The following is a 22,642-nucleotide window of genomic DNA, read 5'->3' as shown; positions in this document are numbered from 1 at the left end:
TACTGTAGATATTGATTTAGGTTTATTGATGAAACTTTCAGGACTTAAAAAATGGCGACTGTTCCTCAATAGGAGGAGCCCTTGTGAAATACAAAATGGCTTTATTAGTGAAGGCAGAATGGCTTATGCAAACTTATAGAACCACAATAGAAATTCTCCTTTCAGCAGTAGACTGGGGATCCTTGGGTCCATTGGAGGAGATCATTCTGAAGACCATCCTCATCTATAGTGAACACATCCACAAGTTATCATATCCTAATTTGTGTTGTGCTGTTGAACACAGAACAAGTCAACAATACTGTCCAGAAGGTTATCTGTGAATTATTCCACAAAAATAGACCCTTCTGGCAAGTAATTGGATCTATAGTCGCCTACAAATGGGATTGTCATCTGTTTTAAGTTTTAGACTTATTATTGGGGCCCTTTCGAAGGATTCTGACTTGTTTGGAAAACAAGCTTTGTCAGAAGGGTACCAATTTAAATATTTGGCCAACCATTGCGATTCTAGCCTTCAGAGGACTCATTTTATTAGTATAGGTTAAGAAACTGAAATTAATTCTATTCCTATTGGTAAAATAAAGGCAAAAAGTTCCCAAATAATTTAAGGAGTATCGTAAGTTTTTAGCTTATTTTAAAATATCTAAAATTATTTTCTGATTTTCCTATTGGTTGACGCATAAGAAATTCTATCACCGGAAATTTTTTTTGCCTTTTTTTTTTTTTTAATTTCAAGGAAAAAAAAAAAGAAGACATAAAAAAAGCAAAATAAAACAAAGAGACAATTTTTTTCCTTAAAGATATTGAGATGTAAAAGACTCCCTTACAGTTTTAGCCATTGCCTTTGACAGATCTGTACGTCTGGGACCATTGTGCGGGTGATCAGAGTGTACAACCGTGTATCATGTTTTATTTTACGTTCCCATACATTTCACGGTAAACACATGCAAAGCTTAGCAGGGAGCCCGCGCGTTTGGCAGGTAGGCCCTGGGAACAGTGAAATAAAAGAAGAGTCTTGGTATGGAAAACATTTCACACAATGCGAAACTGTATTTCTCCATTTCATCACTTGAAGACATACGTGATGTGACGCTGGGATCCGGGGGTTGCACGGTTTAATGAAGAATGTTTTTTATTTGGTTGTCAGGCGTACTGTTACTCTTAAGTCCAGGCCACGGACAAGCAGCAAATTGAGCTATGGGGTTTTATTGTTAAGCTGGAGTCCCGACCGGCATCTACAAAGGATTGTGAACATGGGACCGGCCACCGTCTCTCGCAGGCTCCTGAATGGCAAATCTAAATTCTGGCATACAGGGGAATCGGTGATGAGAGTTTAATAAATATATTGTCAGGTTATTCATACCTGAAACTGGAAAAATGGTCATTATAGCCACCACTCAAATTAGTGGAAAAATTATTTAGGAGCAAAAAGATAAAGTCTGCCCTGGTCTGGTGTCCAGTCCAGTCCTCCATTGTAGTAGGACCACGGCAGAAGACCGGACACTAGACTAGGGCATCACAAACATTTGACCTCACAGTGGAAGATATCTCAAGATTTTATATTAAATGGAAATTACAAGGAATGTTACAGGGAGATAGCCTTTATTCAAAACTGTCCACTTTCTAGAAGTTATTTCATTTTCAAAAGAGCTGTGATCTACAGCAATCAGCCATGGTCCTCTTACAGACCTGTCCTGGATCCGGGCTTTTGTGCCGCTTACCCCGGTCCTCTGGATACTGCTGTGCTCCACGTCGGGCTTTGCAGATGCTCCCATGTGATCATCTACTCGGGCTTATATATCCAGGACGTCTCCTGTCTGCCTGCGGTTTCCAAAATCTCTGCTACCTGTCTGCAGTACTTCTGCTACCTGTCTGCGGTCTCCAGGTCATCTCATGTTTACCCAATGCTTACAGTACCTCTACTACCTGTCTGCAGTACTTCTGCTACCTGTCTGAAGTCTCCAGTACGTCTCCTGTCTGCCTGCGGCTTCCGATACCTCAGCTATCTGTTCTCAGTCCCCTGTCTGACTGAGGTCTACAGTACATCTGTCACCTGTCTCCCCCGAGCCTCAACTGACCACTGCAATCGACACCAGTGTGCCCATTCGGATCTTGGCCTTGAAGGATCCACCTAGCCAGGTGAGCCGACAAGGTCCTGGGTCTTAGCAACTCCACACTAAATTGTCTGTGTGCAACATAGGAATTTCTGGTGTCAGAACATGGCCAGAGCATCAGAGCTGCATGTTAATAGCACTGGCTGAATGCCCATTTCAATAGCTAAGAAAGCCCCTTTTTACATCACTTTGGTGCCATAGAGGGAAGGGGGCTGACCTGGCTATAAAGCCAGCCTCCTTCACACACAAATAGGATGACATCCTAATACAGGAAAGACCCACCTTTGTTGAGCATGTGGCTGCAAATATAGCTGCTAGAACCTGGACCAACCTCAAAAGTAGCTGTAGATCAAGGCGCCTTTGAAAATAAAAGTATATTTATATAGTTTCTGATCCCTATTCTGATATATTAAGAAATGAACAGTTAAAGAATTTTAGAAATTTAGAATTTTATGTAAGTTTTTAAATTGGAAGATAAGTTCTACAAATAGTTAAATACTATGTAATAGGAGATGATGGAACCAAAGAACTTTCAATATGATCGATGTTCTGTACTAATTTGTTAGGCTGGAAATCCCCCAGAAGCACAACCTATATCTGCCGTCGTCTCGGTTTAGATTTGATTCAATTCTCAGTTTTTCTGCTCTCTGGGAAGCTGTAAAGTCATTTTAGTAAATCGATATACCAGTCATCGCCTTTGTCTACGTGAGGTAATTGAGGCCTAACGGTGGACAGAAGCTTCTGGAGGTCCTTCCATGAATCTCCTCCTGAACCCTAGCAAGTAGAAATGAGCAAACATGTCAAAATTAGAATTTGGCAGCAGAACTTGATTCACAACAAATGTATTCGATGTGAATCGAATGTTCTAATTGCTTGTATTACAGTGGCTTGTGAAAGTATTCACCCCCTTAGCTTTTTACCTATTCTGTTACATTAGAACCTGTGTTTAAATATTTCTGTAATCTGATTTGTGTGTGATGCATCAGCATTAAATAGTATGAGTTGGTGAAGTGAAATGTTAAAAATATAGGCAGAAATTAAACTTATGGGATCAAATAACTAAAAATTGGCATGTGCATATGTATTGATCCCTTTTACTATGAATCTCCTAAAAATTTCTGTTGCAAGCCATGACCTTCATAAGTCACATGCTTAGTGATAGATTGCACACAGGAGGACGTCTTAAGTGTCACATGTCTGTCAGTACATACACTTTACCTTTTCTGAAAGGCCACAGAGGCTGCAACATCATTAAGCAAGAGGCACCACTAACCAAACACCAAGAAAACCAAGGAAATCTCCAAACAAGACCATGAAGACCATGGAGATCTCCAAAGAACATCATGAAGACTAAGGAAATCTCCAAACAACACCATGAAGACCAAGGAGATCTCCAAACAACACCATGAAGACCATGTTGATCTGCAAACAACACCACGAAGACCAAGGAAATCTCCAAACAACACCATGAAGACCATGGAGATCTCCTAACAACACCATGAAGACTAACGAAATCTCCAAACAACACCATGAAGACCAAGGAGATCTCCAAACAACACCATGAAGACCAAGGAGATCTCCAAACAAGTCAGGGACAAAGGAGTACAAGTCAGTTGTTGAGAAATACAAGGGTTAGATTATAAAAAATATCTCAATCTCTGAGATTCCCCTGAGTGCTATCAAATCCATTATCATCAAATGTTAAGAACATGGTGCCACAACAAACCTGCCAAGAGAGGGCTGCCCGCCAAAACTCTCAGCCCGGGAAATTGGGGCATTAGTTAGAGAGGCAGCACAGAGACCATAGGTAACCCTGAATGAGCTGTAGAGTTCTGAAGCAGGGACTTTAGTATCTGCCTATAAGACCACAATAAGCCGTACTCTCCATAGATGAGGTTTTATGGAAGAGTGGGAAAAAAAGCATCTACTTACACACAAAAATTGTAAGGCTTGTTTTGAGCTTACCAAAAGACATGTGGGAGACTCCCAGAAAGTATGGTGGAAGGTGCTATGGTCAGATGAGACCAAAATTTAACTTTTTAGCCACCAAGGTAAATGTTATGTCTGGTGCCACACCAACACAGCTTATCATCCCAAGAACACCATCCCCACAGTAAAACATGGTGGTGACAGCATCATGCTGTGGGGATGCTTTTCGGCAGCAGGGACAGGGGAAATGGAAGGTGAATGATGCGAAATACAGGGATATTCTTAAGCAAAACTGTCAGTCTGTCAGTGATTTGAGATTGGGACAGAGGATCGTCTTCCAGCAAGACAATGACCCGAAGCATAGTGCTAAAGCAACACTCAAGTGGTTTAAGGGGAAATGTGTAGTGATGAGCGAGTATACTTGTTGCTTGGGTTTTCCCGAGCACGCTCAGGTCATCTTTGAGTATTTGTAAGTACTCGGAGATAAAGTTTTTGTTGACTTAGCTGCATGATTTACAGCTGTTGGCCAGCCTGAGTATATGTGGGGGTTGCCTGGTTGCTAGGGAATCCCCACATGTAATCAAACAGTCGCAAATCATGCAGCTGCTGCGAGGAAAACTAAATATCCGAGCAGTCACAAATACTCGGGTGACCACCCGAGCAACGAGTATACTCACTCATCACTAGAAATGTGTAAATATTTTGGAGTGGACTAGTCAAAGCCCAGACATTAATCTAATTGAGAATCTGCGGTCAGACTTGAAGAAAGGAGGCTCTACAAAGTGCTGACTTTAGGGGGGATCGTGAATAGTTATGCATACTGAAGTTTTCAGTTATTGTGTTGAAGCAAGATGAACAGAGGGTTTAAAAAATTAAAAAACATCAATACTGTCATCGATCCTCACCTGTCCATTTGCAGAAGCTCTCCACCCATTTCTCCACAAGTTAGCTCCTTCAGGATTGGGTCTTCTTCTCTGTAGTCTTTACTCATCAGTGCCTCCAACGCTAGCTAGGCCCCTTACGTGACATCTTGATGTCAAGTGAAGCCTAGTCAGCGCCAGAAGCTCTTTTTTTTCTTACACCTTTTCCACCATGAAAAGAAACTGACTGCCATATCAAGTTTCAAAAAAATTGGAGCAAATCTGATTTGCGTTGAATCAATTTGCACATCTCTACTAGTAATCTCTAAATGATAGTCAACACACCTTCTTATGGTGGTCAACGTAGAGCAGAGGTCCTGGTGGCAAGACAAAAGGTACCAGATTTTAGCTCTTTTTTTTCCTGCTCCCCTAAGTATTCCGTTTTTCTTGGGAGGGGGAAATCCGCCATATGGTTCCGGAGATATGGCTTTTTATGATCTCTATCAAGAAAGAGTGGCAAAAACACACCCCCCCCCCCAAAAAAAAGAAAGAAAATAAATAAAATAATCAGGAGAGCAGTGGGAATAAAATAAGTATTCTTCCTTACAGGTACGGTGTACTGATATGTACAGATGTACCACATCTCTACATAAAGTAAAGAAAAATGCAAACAAGTCAGCACACACAGAAGAATCCAAAGCCTGGAAGACGAGCAGCACAGCAGAAATACAAATTGACTGGAAAAATCCGGCTTCAAAGATCCTATAAAAACTGGGGTTATGTAAATATTAAAAATGAGAGTCAAAAGCATAAATGTCACAAGCCCGTGTGTGTGTGTAGGGGAAGGGATAGTCAGGCAGATGCATTTCAGACCACAGGGTCCTTAGTCATTTTTAATCTTTACATAATAAACTCCAGTTTTTATGGGATCTTTGAAGCCGGATTTTTTCCACATTTGATATCTCTACATACCAATAGGTAAAAAAGAGTGATTCGGTAAAAAAAGAAAAAATATCTGAAAATAAAAATAGATTTTTTCTTTCCATAAAGTTAGTAATATAATGATGTAAAAACAATTCTAAGCAAATTTTTAGTAAACATTTGTTAAATAATCACACGTAATTACATAGACATATTTTGTATCCCTGTAATTGTTATGATCTATACAATATAATGAACACTTTACTTATTGTGATCGGTAATTGGTGCAAATAAAAATAGAACCTCACATAGCCCTTCAAACAGTATAATGGCCTCCACATAGCCCTCCAAACAGTATAATGGCCTCCACATAGCCCTACAAACAGTATAATGGCCCCCACATAGCCCTCCAAACAGTATAATGGCCTCCACATAGCCCTCCAAACAGTATACTGGCCACCACATAGCCCTCCAAACAGTATAATGGCCTCCACATAGCCCTACAAACAGTATAATCGCCTCAACATAGCTCTCCAAGAGTATAATGGCTTCAACATAGCTCTCCAAACAGTATAATGGCCTCCACATAGCTCTCCAAACAGTATAATGGCCTCCACATAGCTCTCCAAACAGTATAATGGCCTCCACATAGCTCTCCAAACAGTATAATGGCCTCCACATAGCTCTACAAACAGTATAATCACATCAACATAGCACTCCAAACAGTATAATGGCCTTCACATAGCCATCCAAACAGTAAAATGGCCTCAACAAAGCCCTCCAAACAGTATAATGGGCTCCACATAGCCCTCCAGACAATATAATGGCCTCCACATAGTCTTCCAAAAGTATAATGGCCCCACACATAGCCTACCACATAGTATAATGGCCCCCAACATATCCCACCATTTAGTATGATCTCCACATGAGTACATTGCGCTCATTCATCATTTTAATTTTTTTTTAAAGAAAACTACTAACCCTCACCCTTCCCCCACTGCTTTGGTCTCTGAAGATCCACACAATGGGCACAATATCAGAACTCAGACGCACAGGGGAAATGAGGGAGAAGGGAGCCAACGGCTCCTTCCTTCATCATTGCTTTTAACTGTATCCGCATCTAAGATGCAGACATAATTGAAAGTGTGATGCCGGGAGGGGGAACCTGGCACCAGAACCGACCCCCCCATAGTAGTAGTGTGGTCTGCCGCTATTAGCGAGGTCTACATGGCTGTATTCAAAATTTTGCCAGTTGTGATGGTGTCAGTACTCTGAAAATTTTTTATTACCTTTTGTGCATTACTGCCCTTTTCCAAGATTGCGTCTTTGGTTTTATCTGCACTGTGTCTTCCTGCTATAAAAATCCACCCCAGCCTTCAGTCTGTGCTAGAGTGTTCTGCCTTGCATCCAGCTCCTGACTCTGGTGACTCCCTGGCTATATACCTGCTCCTGTGAAACTGTGTGGTGATCCTGCTACTCTGCTCTGAGTTCCTGCTGCATACACCAGTTTCCAGTAATCCTCGTTCATCTGCTGCTCGTGTTTACTTCCATCTGCATTTGCTGGACATGTAAGCTGTTGCTGCTCTGTAAAAACCTGAGACTTTTACCCAGGCCTCCCTGGTTGAGCTAAGATATTATTTGAACTGCCTTATAAGCATATCTATCTGTGTTTGGACTAAAACAAGGACTTATTCATGTCAAGTATCCTCAAGAATAATTGTGCTTCATAGACTTTCTGCGTGATTGCATTTTCCTCCGAAGTTTCCTATAGACTGCTAAGCTGCGTTTAATATTTACTCCAAGTGTTGTGGACTTGAGTTTCTCTCTGCACCTGTTTGAATCACCGTGTGATATTATAGACTTTACCACTTATAAAACTGTGTCCTGTAGTTGTCTTGTTCCACGCAAAGAGTCTCCTGAGTTATCCCCTATAATTATTACAGGTGGCAATTTGTGGATGCTCCTGACTCTGTACGCACCTCTGTGTGCTCGTCTGCAAATTGGTACTGGAACTGCCTTTCTTTGAATGCATTATTATGGTCCATAAAATAGACCAAAGTAGTGTATGATGCATTTTTTACCATGCGGTCCATCAAACCTTTTGGGAAATTGAAAAAGGATGATGCATACTGACATAATGGTTATAAAGGGTCCGTGCACCGTGCTTATGAGGTCTGTGGCACACAAGGTCGGCACATGGACCATGTATGATCCTCTGAATGTGCCCTCTTCTCAAAACAGAGCCACCATCTAAAGTTTGGGTGTGTTGTTGTGGCTCTAAACCATTCACCTCAATTATGCTGAGCTGCAATACTAAACCTAACCTGTAAACAAGGGTGCAGCCATTTTTTAGGAGAAAGGCAGCAATTTTTTTTAAGCTCTGGACAACCCCTTCAATAACAGTTTAGACTTTCGCAAACCAGGTTTCGGTTTCATCCACAACTATAAACGATATAATTGAGACTGTTACTAGATGAATGAATGAAATGACTCAACATTTACCTTATATCGAGTGGAGTGTTGGGTGTAACAACAAACTAACTGATTATTTTGGAATTTATCAGTGAAAATATGCCAATGCAACCCAAGCTTAGGTGTACCAGCCAAGAGAGCTGACGTGTTGTACAGCTGACACTAGAGAAGAGGGAATCAACTCACAGGACTCTAGTTCTAGTTCTAGTGCCACTGGCCGGAGTCCTGGGAATCGATCTGCTCATCTCTAGCCAAAACCCAACTTTCAACCCCAAAACATGGAATAAAGGGGGCAGGCACGTAACGTTCGTGGTCGCAGAGGGTGTGACAATGACCAGGCCAGTGCGGAAGGAGACCCCGCCATCGTCAGTGCCTATTTCACCCTGCCAGGCCCTTGCATTGTAATACATGCCGCTGGCCAATCAGAGGCCGGCAGATGACGTCGGTGTGCCATTCACAGGCAGCGCATAGCAGTGACGTCATGCGTCACCTATATCAGGCACGTCGAAATCAGCTGGGGTCCTCTGCTCCGACTTCAGAGGAGGACAACGTGCGTATTGGGAGTGGGGGAACACAAGAAAAATTATTTACTTTTTTTTTTTTAATACGTTAGAGAAGAACATTGAACAGGATGCACCCATCCTGAACTGGACGGGCGGAGATAGCCGAGTGCTGCAGTCAACAATCAACCCAATGGAAAAAGCATAGAGCAGCAGTAGGCATCCCGCGCCTCATTCTCACAGGGTATTTTGGGGCATGGTCGGACTTCCTGGAAATATAGACTTTGATTTTGGGACAAACCGATTAACGGGTACAATAAAACTAAACTAATATCATAAATATTTTAAACTTCAAGATTTCTTTTTCACTTTCATAAACAGAGCTGGAGATGGCATAAATTGATTTCTGCACTGTAGTCTGACCACGACTGTAGTCTGGACCGCCCCCGAACAACTTTTTTATGTTTTCTCCATCTCCAACTAGTAGAAACAAACTAAGGTATGTTATAGATATGTTTAATTTTTAGGCCTCATTCAAACTTCCATTTTTTGTGTGCGACTGCTACCTGTATTTTTCACAAACAGCACTCGTACTGTACAGGGCTGTGGAGTCGGTAAGCCAAACCTCCGACTCCTCAATTTCCATGACTCCGACTCCACCAAAATGGGCTCCAACTCCAAATGAATAATAATCTTTATTTTTATATAGCGCTAACATATTCCGCAGCACTTTACAGTTTGCACACATTATCATCACTGTCCCCGATGGGGCTCACAATCTAAATTCCCTATCAGTATGTCTTTGGAATGTGGGAGGAAACCGGAGTACCCGGAGGAAACCCACGCAAACACGAGGTATATGAAAAAAAACAACTTATGTATGAATGAGGGCGTAGGTTTTACTAAGTAGTTTTAACATAAATTCTAATATCTTAGAAATTTAGGGGTAAATTAAAAACTCTAAAACTTTTTATTTTAATTTATTCAAATTTTCTAATGTCTTTGCTATAAAACAGGTCAATTTAAATTAATTAAAGGAAAATTCATTACCTGAACATGTGTGCTGTAAATCCATGAAAACCTCCTTCTCTCTAATTGATTCCAGACTGAGCTTTATTATAAAATGTTTAATGTTAATTTTGCTTTTCTTAGAGAAACAGCCTATAGGTATAGTCAGTCAAAACATTAAAGGGGTTGTCCAGGACTAGAATATTGCCACCCTATCCTTACGGTAGGATTTGTCAATATCTGACACCCTGCATCTCCACCGATCAGCTCTTACCTTCCACCTCTGGAAGTTCACAGTGCGCAGAGCTGGAATACCACCGCTCCGCTCCGTACACTGTGTCATGGCCGTTTTGGGGTACTGCAGCTCCGTTTCCATTCACTCCTGTAGGAGTTCACTGCTCCTATTGTCTGGTTTAATAAACCTGTTTTCTAAAGCGCATCTGTCAGCAGGTTGATGGTATGTAATCTGAGAGCAGCATGATGTAGGAGCAAAGACCCTGATTCCAGCGATATATCACTTACTAGTCTGTGTGTTGTTGATGCAATACAATCAGTATTTTATCAGCAGGGAATTATCACTACAGGACTAGATGTCTCGTACCTACTAGTCCATCCCTGCCCCCATTACCGATTGGCAGCTTTCTAAGTACACTGTTTATTGACAGAAAATGGCCAATCAGTGGTGTGGGCGGGGTTATGCAGGGCTCAGCATTCCGAGATCTGCAGCAGAGAAAACTATGATTGTAGCAAAATGACAGCAAGCAGCCCAATAAGTGAAACATCACTAGAATCATTGTCACTGCCCCTACATTGTGCTGCTCTCAGATTACATCACAAAAACCTGGTGACCGATTCCCTTTAAACACTTTCTTAGGTAGTTCTGAGGGTTGATTCCGTAGTTTTGACCCCCATTTTTTTAACAAGAATAAAATACCCCTGTCACTCAGAAGGACTTGGCACATCATTGCATTACATGGATGGCCCACTGTGTAATGCTTGCTGGCAGGTTTCCTGGCCGATCATTGGTGGTCACAGCAGTATGGCACCGTGTGATACCCTGTGTCCTTGTCACCAGAGGATCTTTTTTTTTTTTTTTTAACTAATTCACTGCACCCCAGTCCATTGGCCATGTGGGTACTCCGAGGCAACTGGACCGGAGCACCGTGAACTTCCTACTGCCTGCTGGCATTATCGGCATCACTTTTGACTTGTAGGCTTATTAATCAAAAAAGTGCCTAGGTAGGTAGTAGGAAATAGCTAGTAGGTACTAGGAAGTAGAAAGTAGCTAGTAGGTACTAGGAAGTAGAAATTAGAAAGGTAGTAAGAAGTAGAAAGTTGGTAGTAGGAAGTAGGTAGGAGGTACTAGAAAGGAAGTAGAAAGTTGGTAATAGGAAGTAGAAAGTAGGTAGTAGGTACTGGAAAGAAAGTAGAAAGTAGGTACCAGGAAGTAGAAATTAGAAAGGTAGTAAGACGTAGAAAGTTGGTAGTAGGAAGTAGAAAGTAGGTAGGAGGTACTAGAAAGGAAGTAGAAAGTTGGTGATAGGAAGTAGAAAGTAGGTAGTAGGTACTGGAAAGAAAGTAGAAAGTAGGTACCAGGAAGTAGAAATTAGAAAGTAGGAAGTAGAAATTTAGGTAATAGGAAGTTCATAGTGCTCTGGTCCATCTGCCATGAGCAACCAATATGGCCATGGGACCAGAGTACTGCAAATCGAGGCTACAACATTAAGATGGCCATACAGAGAAAAGTCGTTCGAAATCTGGGGTTGTCAATGGAATTGGAAAACCTTGTCCAGCGTGGATTGTACTGACTGATTTTAACATGCCCAATCATTTTATTTCCATGAGAAATAGGAAAAGTCCCAAAGTGGACTTTTCCCCTCTCCTTATTGAAAATGCATTGATGGTTGCCCAAGCCTAGGCTAGTGTGCATGTGTCTGTGAGGAAGAGCTGATAAACTTTTGGCAAATCACCGTCTTGGTTGTTTGGGCACCTTTAGAATGAGTGTATGGTGAATTTTTGAGTCTCCGTGCTTCTTCCTTGCAGGCGGGGTTTTTCTTGTCTTCGATCAGATGCAACACTCAGATTGTTTGCAGAGACAAAGTGTGAGCTCTGGAGGAAGCCGCTCACAAAATCAACTCGATCTAAGTGGTATAACAGGAAGTTTCACGCTGATATCAATTCCAAGAATTACGAGCGTTCTGACAAGAAAGTGCTGCTTTTGTTTCCTCAATACCAAGTAATTGGTGAACTTGGTATTCGCTGAGGAAGCCCCTGGTCAAGTGTTATTTGTGAAGTTGTTTTGGTAAATAAAAATCTATTTATCTCCATCATTTGTCAATGTAGTCGAAAATCTAGAGTGTTCTCATTGGGCCGGCCACTTCTCCACCATCCACTCCTGGAATCCTCAACTTATGGAACCTCTGTTGAATTCAAAGTTATGCCTAGCTACATACATGCCCCGTAATGGCCCCTAAAGAGTGGACCATGTAGTACATGGATGGGCCATGTCCACCAGAGAAGGAGCTAGAGGCCGAACCACCTAACATGGACCATTTATAATACTAGGGTCTTCTTACGCATCTGAAGGAACTTTGGTCACTTTCAATGGCCACCTGCAAGGTCTTCCTGTTACATCTTAAAATTTGTTAAAGGAGCTTTCCACTTTGTGATTAACTTACTGTCCCACAAGTAGGAATTTCCAGAGTATTCCTCTGCTAGGACACCAAGCAACCGACTGTAATCTATGGGGATATTTGGCTTTAAATGATCCATTTCTCTGCAACACCACCACTGGGAAAATGAAGCAGAACATGTCAACCATTTACATCAGTGAATTGTCTTTGTCGACCTTCCTTTTTCATAGGCATAACTAGAGCCTGATGGGCTCCGCTGCAACATTTGAACCTGGGATTCTACCTGCATGTTGGGTCAGATGTATAGGTCCCTGTAGGACTCTAAATCCTATAACGATATACATGTTGCCCTCCCATAATGTAATAATCTCCCTCATCTTGTATTGATGTCCTCCATCTAGGGCCCTTCCGGTAATAATGTTCCCTATCGTGTGCCTCTTCCATTAATAATATCCCCCATCCTGGGCCCCTTGCAGTAATGTCCAACTTCCTGTGCCCCTTCCAGAAAAAAAGTGCCCAATCCTAGACCCCTTCCAGTGATAATGGTCAACATCTAGGGCTCCCTCCTGCTATAACGTCCTCCATCCTGAGCTCCTTCGTATAGTAATGTTCCCATCCTCAGCCCTTCCTGTAATAATATCCCTATCCTGGCACCTTCCTGATATAATATCCTCCATCCTGGCCCCTTCCAGTAACATATGTCCCCCATCGTGGGCCATTCATTTCCCCAATCCTGGGCCCCTTCCTGGTACAATTTCCTCTATTCAGGGCCCCTTCCAGTTATGTCACCCATCTTGGTGCAATGTCCCCATCTTGGCCCCTTCCAGTAGTATATGTCCCCCATCTTGGGCACCTTCCTGGTATAATGTCCCTTTCCAGTAATAATTTACCCCTCCTGGGCCCATCCAATTCAGGATGAACAGATCCCCAACCTGAGCTTAAATTTACTAATTCTTTCAATCAGGGGACTTGGGGGCCCCATTTTGTGATTGCTGGTGGTTCCAAATATCAGACTTCTCCCCTTTCCCCACAATATGAAAAATATTACCTGTCCTGTCGATAGGTGGATCTTTTCCTTCTGCAGTGAGCTGGTTTTTGTACATGACCTGTGACATGCATGCTGTTGCACCTAGTACAGTCTGTCGCCTCTCCTATCCCTTACATCTTCATCTGTCCCTTTTTCTGTAACATAGTCAGAATTTGGAGTAGTTTACAGATCCATAACTTCTGCTGCAGTGGATGTGATATGCACACAACACCAATAACGAATCCTATCGTGGTTAGCCAAGCATAAATAAATACCTACAAAAGAAGGCACCACATACACAATATTGTTTAAAAAATCCTTTATTAATGACAAATAAACCAACAAAGTGGTCATAAAATTGCCTAATCCGGCAAAGGTGAGACACAACAGACACAAAACAAAGGCGGACACATAGACCTAAAAATAACAACACATCATGTAAATGCACAAAATGTGACAAATTGCTATACACATGGGAACTAGGTATATGAGGTAAATAACATGGCAGGGCACATAATTAGATATATAAATATAACAAAAACAAAAATAATTGTAACATATGCACATAGGACCGGTATATGACAAGTGAAAATCACAGGGTTTAAGTAAACCACATACACTCACTGGCCACTTTATTAGGTACACCTGTCCAACTTCTTGTTAACACTTAATTTCTAATCAGCCAATCACATGGCGGCAACTCAGTGCATTTAGGCATGTAGACATGGTCAAGACAATCTCCTGCAGTTCAAACCGAGCATCAGTATGGGGAAGAAAGGTGATTTGAGTGCCTTTGAACGTGGCATGGTTGTTGGTGCCAGAAGGGCTGGTCTGAGTATTTCAGAAACTGCTGATCTACTGGGATTTTCACGCACAACCATCTCTAGGGTTTACAGAGAATGGTCCGAAAAAGAAAAAAAATCCAGTGAGCGGCAGTTCTGTGGGCGGAAATGCCTTGTTGATGCCAGAGGTCAGAGGAGAATGGGCAGACTGGTTCGAGCTGATAGAAAGGCAACAGTGACTCAAATCGCCACCCGTTACAACCAAGGTAGGCCTAAGAGCATCTCTGAACGCACAGTGCGTCGAACTTTGAGGCAGATGGGCTACAGCAGCAGAAGACCACACCGGGTACCACTCCTTTCAGCTAAGAACAGGAAACTGAGGCTACAATTTGTACAAGCTCATCGAAATTGGACAGTAGAAGATTGGAAAAACGTTGCTTGGTCTGATGAGTCTCGATTTCTGCTGCGACATTCGGATGGTAGGGTCAGAATTTGGCGTAAACAACATGAAAGCATGGATCCATCCTGCCTTGTATGGAGCATCTTTGGGATGTGCAGCCGACAAATCTGCGGCAACTGTGTGATGCCATCATGTCAATATGGACCAAAATCTCTGAGGAATGCTTCCAGCACCTTGTTGAATCTATGCCACGAAGAATTGAGGCAGTTCTGAAGGCAAAAGGGGGTCCAACCCGTTACTAGCATGGTGTACCTAATAAAGTGGCCGGTGAGTGTATATCGGTCCATGAGCAGTATAGAAAAATGCCCTTGCTAGACCATATAGCCACAATAACTACCTAAAAAACAAGTGTTTACCCACATGAGAAGACAGGTCCAGGAGTCCACCACACCCGACGCGCGTTTCGCACGGAAATGGACGAAGCATTTCCGTGCGAAACGCGCGTCGGGTGTGGTGGACTCCTGGACCTGTCTTCTCATGTGTGTAAACACTTGTTTTTTAGGTAGTTATTGTGGCTATATGGTCTAGCAAGGGCATTTTTCTATACTGCTCATGGACCGATATATGTGGTTTACTTAAACCCTGTGATTTTCACTTGTCATATACCGGTCCTATGTGCATATGTTACAATTATTTTTGTTTTTGTTATATTTATATATCTAATTATGTGCCCTGCCATGTTATTTACCTCATATACCTAGTTCCCATGTGTATAGCAATTTGTCACATTTTGTGCATTTACATGATGTGTTGTTATTTTTAGGTCTATGTGTCCGCCTTTGTTTTGTGTCTGTTGTGTCTCACCTTTGCCGGATTAGGCAATTTTATGACCACTTTGTTGGTTTATTTGTCATTAATAAAGGATTTTTTAAACAATATTGTGTATGTGGTGCCTTCTTTTGTAGGTATTTATTAGTGGATGTGATATGGCCAAACCACTCCTGTTGTGATTTTGCTTTTTGCTCCCTCTAGTGGTCATTAGTGATTTGACTCTGGAGCGTCTGTCTTTTCCTATATCCTCACCTGGGCCGTTAGTTCAGGGGCGTTGCTATATAAGCTCCCTGGACCTTCAGTTCAATGCCTGGCATCGTTGAAATCAGAGCTAATCTGTTGTGCTCTTGTCCACTGATCCTGGTTCCTGCGTGTTTAAGCTAAGTCTGCTTCTTTGCTTTTTGCTTTTGTTTTGTTTGGTATTTTTGTCCAGCTTGTTCCTATCTGTATCCTGACCTTTGCTGGAAGCTCTGGGGGGCTGGTGTTCTCCCCCCGGACCATTAGACGGTTCGGGGGTTCTTGAATCTCCAGCGTGGATTTTTATAGGGTTTTTGTTGTCCAGATAAGTTATCTTGCTATATTCTGCTATTAGTAAGCTGGCCTCTCTTTGCTGAACCTGGTTCATTTCTGTGTTTGTCATTTCCTCTTACCTCACCGTTATTATTTGTGGGGGGCTTGTATCTTGCTTTGGGGTCCCTTTCTCTGGAGGCAAGAGAGGTCTTTGTTTTCTTCTCCTAGGGGTAGTTAGATTCTCCGGCTGGCGCGAGTCATCTAGCGATCACCGTAGGCATGATCCCCGGCTACTTCTAGTGTTGGCGTTAGGAGTAGCTATTTGGTCAACCCAGTTACCACAGCCCTATGAGCTGGATTTTTGTATCTTGCAGACTTACACGTTCCTCTGAGACCCTGTCCACTGGGGTCATAACACACTCCGCCTGGAAAAGGCAAATGGCTATTGTCTTCAGGCACTCATTTCTATGGCACAAACTAAAGGGGTTACTGATCGGTGGAGGTCCGACCACTGGAACCAGGAATGAATGGCAGAACAAGGAATTTTAGTCCCCAAGAGGGCACTTTTATCCCCATTACAGAATGGAGCAGAATGTTGGATGCCCCAATGCCAACCCTTTCATATGGGGCTGTCAGAAAATGCTGAGCAAGAGCCCCATAAGGAATGAATGCAGCAGAACGTTGGATGCCCCAATGCCAACCCTTATATGGGGCCATCAGAAAAAGCTGAGCAGGAGCCCCATAAGGAATGAATGCAGCAGAACGTTGGATGCCCCAATGCCGACCCTTATATGGGGCCGTCAGAAAAAGCTGAGCAGGAGCCCCATAAGGAATGAATGCAGCAGAACGTTGGATGCCCCAATGCCGACCCTTATATGGGGCCGTCAGAAAAAGCTGAGCAGGAGCCCCATAAGGAATGAATGCAGCAGAACGTTGGATGCCCCAAAGCCGACCCTTTCATATGGGGCTGTCAGAAAAAGCTGAGCAGGAGCCCTGTAAGGAATAAATAGAGTGGCAGTCGGGAAGTGCCCTGGCGTTCTAGTCTATCGGGGATAAAAGTTCTATAATCCTGTAGATAGGCGATACATTTTTTTTTTTTACACCAGACAATCCCTTTAAGACATTTGTATAACAGGGTCCGAATACAAACCACAACTTCAAAACGGACTATGAGGGTATGTGCACACGTCAGGATTTCTTGCAGAAATTTTCCTGACAAAAAAACGGACATTTCTGCCAGAAATCCGCATGCGTTTTTTTTGCATTTTTGACGCGTTTTTTTTGTGGTTTTTCGCAATGCATAGAACAGCGGGAAAAATGCAGAAAATCCGCAAAATTAATGAACATGCTGCTTTTTTTACGGCGATGCGTTTTTTTTCGCGGAAAAAAACGCACCATGTGCACAAAACATGCAGAATGCATTCTAAATGATAGGATGCATAATGTATGCGTTTTTAATGAGTTTTTATAGCGTTTTTATCATGAAAAAAACGCAAAAAAACCTGAACGTGTGCACATACCCTCAGTCTGTTGAGTTTGAGATCACTCTGGAAATCATGGTTCATTCTCGGACTTTGTTTCTTTTTCTGATTTTGGTCTTGTACTCTTGGCCAGGGTTTTAGATGGTTGTAATGATTTTATGTGGCTCGTGGAATTTTTTTATGTTATTTTTAAGTAAACCTATATTTTAGTGTTTATTCATACGTCAGTATTTGGTCAGTGCCTGGCTGGAAATTAGGCTATGTTCACATGTTGCATTTTTGCTGTGTTTTATTTTAAGCTGCATATTACAAAATCAGCAAAAGCTGCGAGATTTCAGAAATCTAATGCACGCACATTTTGTTTCCTGACTGAATTGAAAAACTGCTATGTTTTTGAAAATATGTCAGCACACCGTACCTGTAAAGAAGAATACGAAAGACTTTTTTTTTGTTAGAATAAGGCTGTGTTCACAAGTTAGGTTTTTGCTGCGTTTTTTAATGCAATTTTTTAAACTGCATTTTACAGTACCAAAAAAGACTTGTGAGATTTCCGAAATCTCTCGCACACACATTGTTTTTTTCTTTCCTGGCTGATTTGGAAAACTGCTGCGTTTGTGCAAACTGCAGCATGTCACTTCTTTCAGCATTTTTTTTTTTTTTTCTTTTTACCCATAGAAAGAAATGAGTAAGAGCAAAAACGCAGGTATCGGGTTTTTAAGCGTTTTTGGTGCAAAAACCTAAGGAAGTTGCATCATATGTGTGAACATGGCTGGTGATCACTGTATTACCTGTACACTATACACTATATACAGAGCTCCTGTGTATAATGTCACTGGTGATCACTGTATTACCTGTACACTATACACTATATACAGAGCTCCTGTGTATAATGTCACTGGTGATCACTGTATTACCTGTACACTGACACTATATACAGAGCTCCTGTGTATAATATCACTGGTTATCACTGTATTACCTGTACACTGACACTATATACAGAGCTCCTGTGTATAATATCACTGGTTATCACTGTATTACCTGTACACTGACACTATATACAGAGCTCCTGTGTATAATGTCACTGGTGATCACTGTATTACCTGTACACTGACACTATATACAGAGCTCCTGTGTATAATGTCACTGGTGATCACTGTATTACCTGTACACAGACACTGCATACTAAGTACAGATCTCCTGTGTATAATAACACTTAAGGTGATATTAGTATTGTGGTTTTTTTTGTTAATGATTAGTATTGTAGTATTCAGTCACTATGTGGTGGTAATATTTTGTCCGGCTATGGTGTGGCGTTATTTGTTCCTTGTATGTGGTGGTAATATGTGGTCTGGTCATGGTGTGGTGGTATTTGTTCCTTGTATGTGGTTTTATAGGTCTCTATGTGGTGTTAATATGTTGTCTGGACATGGTATGGTGGTATTTGTTCCTTTGTATGTGGTATTATAGGTCACCATGTGGTGGTAATATATGGTTTGGTCATGGTGCAATGGTATTTGTCCCCTATATGTGATATTATTGATCATTTTAAAAATTGAAAAATAAAAATATACCTAAATTGTATTGTATATTTTAACAAATGTTTAATACGCTAGAGTAGAGTAGAGCTGGGTCAAAAGAGTCTGGTGGAGGCTTAAGAAATCTTTCCTATTTCCTAAATGTATACCTATTTAAAAGTGTATGTATTGTACATGTGTGTCAGGTTAGGCTAGTAAAGAGCAAACCAGATTTATTTGTACTGATTTTACGACGGGGGGGGGGGGGGGAGGACCGCCATTTTGCAGTTCGCCTCAGGCGGCAGAGAGGCTAGGTTCACCTCTGAACATAGGCATATAGAGAAAACTATAAATTGAAAGATTGACACCTGTTCTGTGTTTTGGAGACAAAAATACTGATGAAAAACTGATCAAAAATACTGATGTGTGAATTGGGCTTTAAAAAAAATCCCTTTTTTTCTGAACAGGACGTTATTAATTATTATGATACCGATATAATAGGCATGAAATGTAACACCTCTCGTTTTCGGACCCCCTGAGTTTTTACAGTTTCTAATGATCCAGAGGTGGAGCCCGTCCATACAGGAGCTAATTCGTATGAATCCGTTCCAGCACATTCAATGTCTCTTTCTCTGGCAGCCTCCGTGGGAATGCATAGAAAAAGGGGTAACCTAATCTCTCAAAGGATGTTGATTACAGAGAGAGCACTTTAAGGAACACTGATTTTCTGCCCCATTAACCACTACATGACATATGTCAGAAAAAGGGAAGAGATCTCAGGGTGGGCTTCATGACAAACGCTCAGATTCTGCCCCAGATTCTTTGTGCTCACCTCGTGGCATCTAACACCTTTTCTTTACCTGATTTAACCTTTGTATTTTTCTTTCTTTTTTTTTTTTTTTTTACATTCCGGAGGACGACATTCAGGAAGTCTCTATCGGCAAATCTTGCCCTTGTAATCTGATATACAGTATACTTTGCTGTTTTCTTTTTTTTTTTTTGCAGGCGTCTTCTCACCTTAATAACCTTGTCTGGTGTCAGGGGAGGTGACTGAACGCGGTAGATCTTCATTCCATTTCAAAAATAATTATAGATTTAAAAAAAATGCAGAAAAAAAAAAAAAAACCGCTGCAAAAACGCAATGTGTGAACATAGCCTGAGGCTACTTTCACACTAGCGTTAACTGCAATACGTCGCAAATGCGTCGTTTTTGCGAAACGCCGCATCCAGCAAAAGTTTTTGCTGGATACGTTGTTTCGTCATAGAGTAACATTAGCGACGCATTCGCGACGCATTTGCGACGCATTTCCAAACGGTGAATGCGTTTGGCGGCGTTTGGGCGTATGGTAGCGGTCCGTCGGGAAAACAAAACGCTACATGTAACGTTTTTTGCTCCCGACGGTCCGCTTTTTCCGACTGCGCATGCGCAGTCGGAACTCCGCCCCCACCTCCCCGCACATCCCCGCACCTCACAATGGGGCAGCGGATGCGTGGAAAATATGCATCCGCTGCCCCCGTTGTGCGGCGGAGACCACACTAGCGTCGGGAACGTCGGCCCGACGCGCAGCGACGGGTTGTTCCCGACGCTAGTGTGAAAGTAGCCTAAGAGTATTTAAAACACAATTTGAGATAAAAAATTAAATAAATAAATAAATAAATTATATTTTAACAAACAGCGCCACCCTTTTACTTAGGTGGTGTCTGGTAACTGCAGCTTACAAGCATTTAAAAAAATTTGAGATAAAGATAAAATGCTGAAAAAAAAAGCTGCAAAAGAAAAAAATGCAGGTGGGGCAATTATAACTTCTGCTGTGGGGCCCTACGATTTCTTTTTTTTCTATGGTCACATAGGGTTTAGTGGTCTATGGATGTTGAAGAGTTCAGTCTAAAGCTTGAGGGTATGGTCTAAAAAAAATACATGAAGACAGAGATTGTCCAAGCAGTTGGTAACACCACTGGTTGTGTCACAAGGTCCTCCTTGATGTCTCTATCCTGTAGGATGTAATCTGTATTGATCGAGGAATCTGGTGCTCAAATCTGCATAGATCATAGATTTCCCTGATCTACGTCTTTAGAGAAGTCATAAAATCGCAACTGCTCAAGTCAAAACCCATACTCTTCAACGTCAACTACTTAAAGGAGTTGTCCACTTTGAACACCTCCATGCCTCCAGTTTTCCCTTGTGATCGTCATATTTTCGAGAGGCTTTTCTAACTAAAGACCCTCCACATATTAAATAAACGGTAATCTATAAAGTATGGACCTTCCAACACCCAACTCAGTGAGAAGAAGTATCGGGCAAGATTAATTAGAACACCCGGTAGATAACTCATGTCTGGAGACAGCTGATTTTTATTTACCTCTCACCTTAGAGGACACATGCTTGGTTGCATGAGTGCATGTGTATGGCAAAGTCATGGAGTCAGTTGACCGCTGTCTTAGGTGGGCACCTTAAAAGTGATTGCCCAAAGTAGTCAACTTCTTTAAGAGGTTGTCTCGTTTAAAAGATTATTAACCCATATGCTCAGTGATGTATGAAATAACATGAGTTTTTACTCACTTTCACTGCAGCCATCACTGTTTCTCCCACCTACTGTTGTCTTTGTTGATTGACTACTGTGGTGACGCCCTGTCTACATAGGCAGGGCATAACTCTGAGAAGACAAAAGTGACCACAACAGTGGTGAAAGGAAGCACTGGACCCTAGGAGGGCTAGTACAAGCTCAGTTTGTCATTTTGTACATCCCTGAGTCTATGGGCTAAGTATCTCTAAAATGGACAACCATTTTTAAAGAGGTGGTCCACTTTGGTCAACTCTCTCAGCATACAAATTTGCGGTTAATTAAAACACATTATTTGCAAGCCTATCTCCTTGACACAATATGTAGAAATAAAAAAATTATCCTACCTGAAAGTGTCTCAGAAGTCCAACATTTGTGCTTCAGGTTGTGTCCCATCTCCATGTCCTCTATTTTCAAGCTCCATAAGTTCCACCACACCATTTCAAGTTGTCCATCCCTTCTTCAGGAAAGTAACCAAAAGATAAGGACCTTTATCTCCACGGTTTCTAAAGCCACAGTTCAGACATGAAGGTGTCTCAAGTCAACATCATTCCTTGTTCACCAATTGGACATTGACTTGATCATTCCAAAATGGTCACCGACCTGATGGTTTCTTTGTCACCAGTGGATGATTGAACTTTGGTTGATCACAGTCTTATAAAATTACCCTACTAGGTCAAGTCTCTGACTTTATGATTCAGGTTGTGTCCCATTGCCGTGTCCTCTAGCTCTAAGCACCATAAGTTCCACCACATCAGTCCATGCAACCAAATTAACCAAATTACAAAGACCTTTATGTCCATGTTTTCTAAGCCTCTTCTGAAACCATTATGCAGACATGAAGGTATCTCAACGTGATCCCTAGTTCACAGATCTGACATGGACTTCGTCGTTGATCAAAGTTGGTCTTGTGCACAGCGTCCCATTAGGTCACGCACGTCTCTGAGTCTTCAGGAAAGATTCCATCAGATAAAAAGGTAATCGAGTGAAGGAAAAATCTATGGAGTTCTATTGGGTATTGATTGTAGATTTCTGAAAATTAAACAAAAAAAATGTAATATTATACAAACATGTACATTTCTCCATTCCATATCGGCATTTA

General features: G+C 41.8%; 1 protein-coding gene across 1 annotated transcript in view; it reads right to left on the bottom strand.

Annotated features, from left to right (window-relative positions):
- Window positions 1–22,642, bottom strand: part of CCND2 (cyclin D2) — a 559,919-nt gene that overhangs the window by 461,367 nt on the left and 75,910 nt on the right. The window contains exon 2 of the mRNA XM_077266502.1: window positions 21,888–22,572. The gene's annotated coding sequence lies outside the window, so the exon portion shown is untranslated. The remainder of the gene's footprint in view (window positions 1–21,887; window positions 22,573–22,642) is intronic.

This window comes from Ranitomeya variabilis, chromosome 5 (assembly GCF_051348905.1).
Source record: "Ranitomeya variabilis isolate aRanVar5 chromosome 5, aRanVar5.hap1, whole genome shotgun sequence".
In the NCBI taxonomy this organism is placed as follows: Eukaryota; Metazoa; Chordata; class Amphibia; order Anura; family Dendrobatidae; genus Ranitomeya; species Ranitomeya variabilis.
This window is presented reverse-complemented; position numbering and strand designations above follow the sequence as displayed.